The sequence below is a fragment of the Panthera leo genome, chromosome A1 (assembly GCF_018350215.1).
Source record: "Panthera leo isolate Ple1 chromosome A1, P.leo_Ple1_pat1.1, whole genome shotgun sequence".
Lineage (NCBI taxonomy): Eukaryota > Metazoa > Chordata > Mammalia > Carnivora > Felidae > Panthera > Panthera leo.
Window position 1 is genome coordinate 50,862,019 of NC_056679.1, and position 10,803 is coordinate 50,872,821.

General features: G+C 42.2%; 1 long non-coding RNA gene across 1 annotated transcript; it reads right to left on the reverse strand.

Annotated features, from left to right (window-relative positions):
• Positions 1-2,138: 2,138 nt before the first annotated feature.
• Positions 2,139-8,417, reverse strand: LOC122213883. The gene is made up of 3 exons (XR_006199676.1): positions 8,382-8,417; positions 4,007-4,208; positions 2,139-2,349 (listed from the first exon to the last, which is right to left on the reverse strand). It is a non-coding gene; the product is annotated as an uncharacterized LOC122213883 (long non-coding RNA).
• Between the last annotated feature and the right edge of the window lie 2,386 nt (positions 8,418-10,803).

Below are 10,803 nucleotides of genomic sequence, written 5' to 3' on the forward strand. Positions count from 1 at the left end.
CTGTCTTTATACACCAGAAATTTCTAGGGGCAAGATCTAAGGGCTAGTAATAATATCCTCAGATAATCCCTGTTAAAAACAAGACAATAGGCCCCAAGTGGAGTCCTTATGCTAAGTCCCACATCAGTAAAATGAGATATACTTACAGTTTCAGCATTCCCAGAAATGGAATCATATCAAACAGGTCATTCAGAAATTGCCAGATCAGCACCAGTTAGCCAATATGCCTAACAGACCCCCGCCATCCCCCAAAGAAAAGTAACCTTGCAATAACCTATTTTGTCTCTTATAACTTCCTTGTTCCTGCTCCCTTCTACCTATAAAAGTCTCTCATCTTATACAGCTCCTTGGAGCTCCTTTCTGTCTGCTAGGCTCCATGCTGTAGGATTCAAATCAATTTTTGCTCAAATAAATTCTTAAAAAAATTAATAGGCTTCAGTTTATCTTTACACACCCTTGATGGATGTTTCAGACAAAAAGCAGGGGTTGGGGAAGAAGATCTCTCCTGAGGGGACCACAGCACTCAAGGTGACCTTGATATTGGTTATTATGCACACCGAGTTAACTGAAGGCAGGAGAAAATATGAGGGAATGTGGGTCTGTAGAGAGAGCATAAGGGTCCTCTTCACTGGCAGCCCTGTGCACCATCCGCCCCCACCATACCACATACAAAAAAATAGACGGTTCCTTTCTAGGAGAGTCAAAAGCTAGGGTATTTTTTTAGCCAGAGTGCTGGTAGAGAGCTTTTGAGGGAATGGGAGAGTAAAGCTGAGCCTCTTGTCTCTTCTGTCCATGAGGCTGGAGAACAAGGACAGCCTGTGAGTCTCCTCACCCTGAGAAAGGCCAAGGTGGGGGCCTGGACTGCTCTGATCTGCTATCTAGGCAGTGTGGCAAATGCTGGCTTTTCCCCTTCCATTCCCTTGGGGGTGGCAGCAAAGCATCCTGCTTAGTCTTTTGTGTTATAGGCTCTGTATCCAGGCAAATAAGTCCTCTACGTGGATCAGGCCAGACAACATGGGAGGAAGCCCACTCAAGACTGGGACAAAGGCCCCAGCTCAGAAAGGGGTTCATTCCAGCACCCTGTGTTTCTGCATCCTCAGCACACATTCGAGGCCTTGAGTCAAACTTCCTGTCACCAGACACACCTGAGGAGCCCTGGTGCTGGCTAGTATATATGTTTTGGGGATCCCAAGACCACACACACACTCAGGGATCACCAGAGGAACTTCGGGAACTCAGCAAAGAGTTGCACTCTGGTTAAGGGTTATACAGTGCAAGATTACGTGACAGGGTCAACTGGAGAAAAAGACACTCGCAGAGTCTGGAGGTTTGTGATGCCCCCTCCCACCAGCGAGGAGACACGTGAGTGTGTTCCTCTCTCCAGGAGTGAAAAATTCACTGAAGTCTGTACACTGTGTCTGCCCTGGGAAGAGACTCTGCACCCAAGGCTTTTAATAGTGTCTGGTCACGTAGGTCCCCTCCACCCAGCAACGATCATAATCGCAAACTCCAAGAAGGCGAGAACAGCGATGTCTGCACAGCCTAGGCCAAGCAAACCAGTTTTATGAGTCAGAGAGTGTGTATGTGCCAAGCTCCCAGACGCCAGCTGAGACGAACCTCCTGAATAAGGCTTGATAAAGGCAGCAGCTTGTGGCCTCTTATGGTCTCCTTTCTGCACAACTTTTCCCAGACTAAAATGCCTTTCTTTCCTATTTGTGTGGCTTTGTGGGGGACAGACACATGACACCGACCAACTGGACTTTGCCTCCACTCCAGGAATTGTCTCTGTGCTGTAGCACTTGAGCTGTGTGTTCCATCACAGTATTAACTAAAACCGGTATCCCTGGGGCTTAAAGCTGTCACAGACCAAAGACCCGTCATGATTTTAACCCAGGCACCGAAAATGAAAATGTGACTTTAAAGAGAAATTTTATATATTATGTTTTATAACAACTTTACTTGCAACCCTTTATCTAAAAAAGTTATCAGATAAGTCTCTTCCGACCCCACCTTAAGGTCTGTAATGGCTCATGGAGGGAATCTCTTTGGAGAAGCTGAGTAGCTGGTGGGCATTCATTACCAACAAATTCATATCAAGGGCCTAATATAACAGAGGATGTTCTCGGTGCAGGTGATAAAGCAGTCAACAGAATATTCAAGAACCTTTTACAATCATGAGCTTATAATCCAGTATGAGTAGAGAGACCAGCAAAACAAGTACCTAGGACAAGGAAAGTGCTCCATACCTATTCCGGCCTGGCTGTGCTTCCTTCATGCTTCCCTGGAGCGAATGTGAACCTTCCTTCAGTGGACTTCATAGTTTCCAGCTCTTCTGGGCCGGAGCATGACCTGTGACATTAAAAGATTTGTGGCACTGTAGAAATGCAGCTTCCTTGTCAATTCTGGAAGGACTTCCCTGAAGAGAGCAAAGCTACAGGGAACCGAAGACGGGGGGTGGGGGGCGGTGTGCAAAGCCACAATAAGATACCCCACTTTCCCTACAGCAGAGGTGTGCCCCTGTACACACACACATGTTGTGTCTTCCCATCATACGAAATCTACCGGCAGTGTTGCAGATTTTTATCACTCGGTGAAATTGTTTCATTTTCCCTCTCTTCTCCTATCCCATATTAAAAAACAACAAAAAAAACCCACACAAAACAGTATAGTGGTAGTTCACAGCAAGTGATCGTTGAAAAGATCCAAAACAGAGGAGTGTTGCACAGGCTACTCTGGTTCCTGCTAAAGCCTGGGTGCCCAGCGACTGACAGCTGAACACTGAACATGTCAAAAGAATGTATGATACACAGTAACTTTAAGAAGGGTCCTGGCTTTATCTGAATCGTAAAGAACAGAATACCTTCACAGAAATCATGAAGATTAGTCATCTGGTTCAGTTGTAAATGCAGAAATCAACATTCAGAGGTGAGCATCTCACTTAAATTCTCCCTGCTTTCTGTTGCAGTTATTATTAAAAATAATCCAACCCACCCCAGCTACAGCTGGTGTCCGTACAGGAACCAAACTGGAGGTTCAGGAAAAAGCCTTTGGAACAGCCCAACGCCCATCTGTTTGAAACACGGCATGAGAGTGTTGTTTCCAACTTTAAAAAACGAAAGACAGAAATGAAAGCGTGCTTGTTTAGAAACCATGTATCTCTGAATGATTCAGTGATGGTTATTTAATCTTTGAGCCAAGATCACATTGAAAGTTCCTATCAGTAAGTGACAAAGTGTGTACTTCATTTGGCTGGAGCTGAATATTTTCACTTGAACAATTTCTTCTAATTATTATAAGTAAAACATCACTTTTCAAATCCATTATAAAACATTATAAAATAGCCATTCTTCCTATTCCTTCAAAAAGCTCGTGCAGAGGGGCCGCACTTGTGCGGCTCGGACACCCCCGCCCCCCACAGCCGTGTTTGCATCTAGGCTTCTGTGTGGCCGTGGCTCCAGCAGCATCACCGAACCTATCAGAAGAGGGGACAAGGGAGTGGAAGAAAATGCTTCTTTGGCAACAGACAGCAGGACTGTGAAGAGAGTTACAATGATTAGCTTGCACTGGCCTCTCAAATGCTGCAGTATGTGGAACAAAAGCCCACGGGCACTCTGCACATAAAGTATCTGTTCTGACACGTGGCTTCATTTAAATATTCCCTTCGTAAGAGAAATGAAGGCTGTATGTACTAGGATCAATAGGAAATAATAAAGCAAGTATAATTTGATCCATACAGCTGAATGATATCACACAAGAGAATTGCTGCATTGAAATTTGCTTCTTACAGAGAAAGCCAATATATGTTGAAAGAACAGTTTCCCTATGATTCAAAGCCATCTGGTGTCATCACCTTAAATCACTGTCCCTTACCATGTCCGCCCCCCCACACACCCTAATGCCAATCACCAAATATGGCAACCCCACAATGAAAGATGATTTGTTAAGTAGTCACATTTATATTCATCTGGAGGAAGGAAAATAGGAAAGCACTGTAGAGCCTGCTTACCCGGCAGTAAGCTTTTCATCCTTTTCTCCCTTCCATCCACACTGAATAGCGTGACCCACTGCGACTTCACAAGCAGGAAGGTTGTAGCTGCCAGCACACTGGAAATGAAGCACCCGCTGATAGGCATCTTGGCACAGCGGAGGGCTGAAAGAGTCCTTTACAGAACTGTTGACAGGGCAGTTCTGGGCCACCCCAAAACCACCTACAAAGACAAGGAACCCAGGATGATTTGAAGCAGCTGACAAGAAGAACCTATGAACAATTAATTCTTTTTTTTTTATAATTTTTATTCATTTATTTTTAATATTATTTTTAATTTTTTAAATTTATATCCAAATTAGTTAGCATATAGTGCAACAATGATTTCAGGACTAGATTCCTTACTGCCCCTTACCCAGTTAGCCCATCCCCCTCCCACAACCCTCCAGTAACCCTCAGTTTGTTCTCCATATTTATGAGTCTCTTCTGTTTTGTCCCCCTCCCTGTTTTTATATTATTTTTGTTTTCCTTCCCTTGTGTTCATCTGTTTTGTCTCTTAAAGTCCTCATATAAGTGAAGTCATGTGATTTCTCTCTTTCTCTGACCGACTAATTTCACTTAGCATAATACCCTCCAGTTCCATCCACATAGTTGAAAATGGCAAGATTTCATTCTTTTTGATTGCCGAGTAATACTCCATTGCATATATATATACCACTTCTTCTTTATTCATTCATCCATCGAGGGACAGTTGGGGTCTTTCCATACTTTGGCTATTGTTGATAGTGCTGCTATAAATGGGGGTGCATGTGTCCCTTCGAAACAGCACACCTGTATCCCGTGGATAAATGCCTAGTAGTGCAATTGCTGGGTTGTACGGTAGTTCTATGAACAATTAATTCTTAAGCAAAGAATTAAGGTATATGAGAGCAATAACACGTTATTAGAAAGGAAAAATAGCATTTCTTTAAGACTCTGGGGTTGACAATGACTCTAGTTAATTCATTAACTTCATTTTACAAAGTCAGAGCAGCAACCTCTATTTGTCAAAGTTGTTCAGAGATCATTTTGACTTTTATTTTTTTAAGTTTACTTATTTATTCTGAGAGTGAGAGAAAAAAGAGAGAGCATGCATGTGCATAAGCAGGGGAGAGAGAGAATACCAAGCAGGCTCCAAGATCAGCACAGAGCCTGATCCCACGAACCGTGAGATCATGACCAGAGCCAAAATCAGAGTCAGATGCTCAACCAAGCGAGCCACTCAGGCGCCCCTCAGAGATCCTTTTGTAAAGAGCTGGTGCCAAATGCTAAAACACCAACCCAATTATTAGGGAGTTTACATGGCTTCAATGTAGCCCTGTAGCAAATGGATTTTATAGATATAGAGGGTTTATATTAACCAAATAATAAGCACCATTTTGCATCAACAGTAAAATTCTGAAGACACAAGCTGGGTACCCATGTTGATAATAATTTTTGCTAAATACTTCAAGTGTGGTACAAATAGAACTATGTATTTTTAAAAAGCATTGGGGTAATTTCATTTCTCCTAAAAACAAAATGCATCTTCACGTGTTAGAATAAAATACTTTTTTTTCAAATCACAGTAATTTTTAAAAATTGATTTACAAGTAACACCATTTTAGATGTGAAAATACTAATTTTAACATCAGAATTCAAGGGCAATAATCTTTACAAACTGTCTCAGGGCATGCCTATTGGCAGTGAAAGAAAAAAGAATACAACTAAAAGACACCAGCAACTCAAATAAAATTATCTCCTTTACTGCCCTCACCCTGCATTTGGTAAATAGATATTTTAATTTATGTTATATATATAGTATATAGAAAGTCTTCAAAGATAGTGCCCTAATATGCACGCCTCCTGGTACTCGTGCCTTTTGGTACTCTCCTTTCTTTGAACCTAGTCTCCCTTTTGATCAACAGAATGTGGCATAAGTGATTCTGAGGGACATCTGTGGCTAGAGCAGAAGAGGAAAGCCTGGGTCTCTTGGAATGCTTTCTCTGGGGGATGCCAGTTTGCATGTGAGAAGCTCAGACACCCCAAGGTCTGTAAGTTACAAAGAAGCCCAACATTGCCACATGGAATGGCCAGATGGCTGCACAGCCAACCAATCCCGACTCAGGTATCAGACTGGAGCCTGATTGAATCTTCAGATGTCTGCAGCTCCAGCCACCATGCAGCTGCAGGAGAGGCCTCAAGCAAAGCTCAAGCTAAGCCTAGTCAACCAACAGAACCAGGAAAGATAATAAATTATTAAGACACTAAATTTTAGTGGTAATTGTCATATAGCAACAGATATCTGGAATACTTTATATGTAAAATAACAGTAAGCAACCTGCTCAGATAAATATGTATGAGCATCCACAAGTGGCACACTTTTGTTTTTTTACATTTATCTATTTTTGAGAGACAGAGAGAGACAGAGCACAAGTGGGGGAGGGGCAGAGAGAAAATGAGACGCAGAATCCCAAGCAGGCTCCAGGCTTTGAGCTGTCAGCACAGAGCCTGACGCGGGGCTCAAACTCACAAACTACAAGATCATGACCTGAGCCAAAGTCGGATGCTTAACCAAATGAGCCACCCAGGTGCCCCCCCACTTTTTTTTAATGTTATTTATGTTTGAGAGAGAGAGAGAATGAGCAGAGGAGGCACAGAGAGAGGGAGACACAGAATCTGAAGCAGGCTCTAGGCGCTGTGCTGTCAGCACAGAGCACAGTGCAGGGCTTGAACTCACGAACTGTGAGGTCATGACCTGAGCTGAAATGGGACACTTAACTGAATGAGCCACCCAGGTTTCCCAGCACACTTCTTACCTAAAACGATGATTTCCGATTCTCACTGTGGGACATCTCCTAACTGCCTCCATAGATTTCAACAATATTGTGAATGTTTAAAATACTCTTAAAATAGGGTCACCTGGGTGGCTGAGTCAGTGAAGTGTCTGACTCTTGACTTCGGCTCAGGTCATGATCTCACGGTTTGGGTGATGGAGCCCTGCATCAGGCTCTGCAATGGCAGTGTGGAGCTTGCTTGGGATTCTCTCTCTCCCTCTCTCTCTGCCCCACTCCCATGTGTGCATGTGTGCATGCTCTCTCTCAAAATAAATAAATAAACATTAAAAAAACCCAAAATAATCTTAAAATAAAACTGATTGTTAGTGTTTAAACAAACTAAACCAACTTGGGACGCCTGGGTGGCTCAGTTGGTTGAACATCAGACTCTTGATTTCCTGGCTCAGGTCATGATCTCACGGTTCGTGAGTTTGAGCCCCACGTCGCTCTCTGCGCCAACAGTGAGGAGCCTGCTTGGGATTCTCTCTTTCCCTCTCTCTCTCTGCCCCTCCCCTGCTCTCTCCCTCTTTCAAAATAAATAAATAAATTTTATATATATATATATATATATATATATATATATATACACAAAATTATATATATATATATACACACACACATGTACATGTATACATGTATATATATGTGTACGTACATATATACATATATGTATATATGTATATATGTATACATATATATATATATAATTAAACTAAAACTGGTTAGTTTGAAAAATAAATATATAACATTCAATTCCTTATGAGGGGATTAAATAAAGGGAAATAAAAAATACTTAAGACAATTATACTTGTAAGTCAATCATTTATTTTAAAAGGTAGGTATACATCCATATGTACAGGCATGTAGATAGGCAGGTCACCTATCTATAAAGTGATCACTGTGCTGAAAAGGTCTAGAAACAGGCAACCCTCCACTGTGATTTCCAGAGTCTTGAGGCCTCAATATGTGGGCTGCATGCCACATGCCACCTGTCACCTGAGAGCTGAATAAGAATCTGCACTGTAACAAGATCTCCAGGTGAATCACCTACCAATTAAACTTAGAGATATGCCGTTTTAGTGCAGTGGATCCCAAATTTGTCTGCATATGAGAATCATCTAGGAACCTTAAAACTTCCAAAATTTTGGGGGGACACAGGCATTGGTGGTTTTAAAGCCTACCAGGTGACTCCAGGTACAGCCAAGTCTGGGAACCACTGGTCAGTCTTGATAGAGCACTGGTTCTCAATCTTTGCTATACAGTGGAAGAACCTGTAAAGCATCAAAAAGCACTGACATCTGTTTCCACCCCCAGAAAGTCTGATGTAACTGGTCTGAGATGTGACCCAGGCACTGAGACTGTTTAAAGGCTTTCCAAGTGACTTTCATGTGCAGCAAAGTTTGAGAACCATGACCTACCTCCTGGCATAGAGGCTTCAAAATGGCAGCTGAATCTGTGCAGCTTTTGCTGGAAGAGGGTTTAAAGTCAGTGAACATTAATTAAAATGAACAGTTGGCCTCAACAGCTTTCAGCTAACTCACCGGTGTAATGGCAGCTTCAAGCTTGCTGGAGTTCAGGTCTGCCAAATCTTGTAGGCCCCCATGGGCTCTTCTGGCACTTTCCTTTGGTACATTTCTCTTCTCTTCTGTTGGGCTCCCTTTCAAGTGATTAACAATGTACATCTGCTCAGCATTAGGAGCAAATAGCTTCACCTTCAAAAATAGAAATAAAAACAAATGATGTCATTGCCTCTTTGAAAACAATCAAGCAAATCAATCTTAGAGCTAAATAAACCAGGAAGGAAAGTCAGAAAACCACTAAGTAATTCCGTATGCCTTCAGGGCCAACACCAACTACAAATATCAGCCACAAGAAAGAAACTGCAGGGGACTTCTAGAGGGGAAAAAAAGAGCTATAAATTAGCTTCTAGAAAGTAGAACAGAAACAGGTTGCTTTCCAAATACATCTATCTATCTATCTACACACATACAGAAATGTGTGTGTGTGTGTGTGTGTGTGTGTGTGTGTGTGTGTGTGTATACAGTTTACCCTTGAACAATACAGGGGTTAGGGACACTGACCTCCTATGCAGTCAAAAATTCATCTATTGGGGCACTTGGATGGTTCATGCAGTTAAGCATCCGACTCCTGATTTCAGCTCAGGTCATGATTTCACAGTTCGTGGGACTGAGTTCCGCACCCAGCTCCGTACTGATGGCACAGAGCCTGCTTGGGATTCTCTTTCTCCCTCCCTGCACATCCCCTGCTTACATATGTGCACTCTCTCTTAAAATAAATAAATAAACATTCTTAAAAATTTTGTGTATAGGGGCACCTGGGTGGCTCAGTCAATTGGGCTTCTGACTTCGGCTTGGGTCATGATCTCACAGTTTGTGAGTTCAAACCCCGCATCGGGCTCTGTGCTGACAGCTCAGAGCCTGGAGCCTGCTTTGGATTCTGTGTCTCCCTCTCTCTCTGCACCCCCCCCCCCCACTTGCACTCTGTCTCTCTGTCTCTCAAAAATAAATAAACATTAAAAAAATTTTGTGTATAACTTCTGACTCCCCAAAAACTTAACTACTAATAGACTACTGTTGACCAAAAACCTTACTGATAACATAAACTGTCAATTAATACATATTTTGTATGTTATATATATTATATACTGCACTCTAACAATACAGTAAACTAGGAGAAAAGAAAATGTTAAGAACATCATAAGAGAAAATACATTGACAGTACTGTATTGTATTTATTTGAAAAAATTCTGCATATAAGTGGTCCCATGCAGTTCAAACCCATGTTGTTCAAGAGTACACAATTTTTAAAGAGATATAAGAGAGGTTCCAATTTTATAGATGGGAACATATAGGGCTCAAAACCATAGGAGGGTTGATTAAATTTAGCTTTAAAATCTGTCTAAACCAGGGATTCTCAACCCTGGCTGCGTATTAGAATCACTTGGGCAACTTGAGGCCCAAACAGAACAGTTACATGGGAATTTCTGGGAATGAAGCACCGTCTTGGATGGTGGTATGTCTTAAAATCTCCTTAAAATCTTCCATCATTTGCAGGGTTAGCAATGACTGATCTAAAGCAAACGGAAAATAAAACTCACAAACTCAGGGCTCTGAGTTAAAATCTCAAGGGTTTAAATGCCAATAGCCCAAAGTAGACCATTTGGAAGCCCTTACTTGACCCACCTTCACACATCCAGCCCAACCAAGCTCTGGATTGACACCCCCAATCTGCCATCAGAAACCGTTCCTCTTTCCCCAACTGTTGGATCCTGCATGGGCACTGATCTGGGGAGCCATGAGGATTTGGAAGCAAGGAAGGAAGCTCAGGGTGGGCACCTGTATACTAGGGGGCCTTGGTGTCCTACCTTCTTCACTGACTTCTACCCCACCTCAAAACTTGCAAGTGTACTTCTCCAGGAACTGGACAAGACTGGTCTGAGTCAAATGTCCCTTGGCTTTCTGAGAAGGCATCATTAAGACCTGAAAGCATATGGGTGCCTGGGTGGCTCAGTCAGTTGAGCATCCAACTCTTGATTTTGGCTCCGGTCATGATCCCAGAGTCGAGGGATTGAGCAGTGCATGAGCGTGGAGTCTGCTTAAGATTCTCTCTCTCTCCTTCTGCCCCTTCCTGTGCTTACACACTCTCACACTCTCTCTCAAATAAAAAAAAAAAAAAAGAGAGAAACTTTATTTAAAAAAAAGACTAGAAAGTGTATGACTATGTCTTAGCTTCCTGTTATTAAACTTTGTATTTGATTAAAATATATATTAATATTCTAAACATTCTCTCTTCCCTGTAGTTTTGGTTTTACAAAATTGAGCAATATCTCCTGTCTGTGGGACAGATCTCTCTATGGGAGAGATTCTAAGCACAGATACAACCCATTATTAGTAAAAAGAGAAGAAGAAAAAAAACCCTTAAAACATTCTGAAGGTCAAGAAA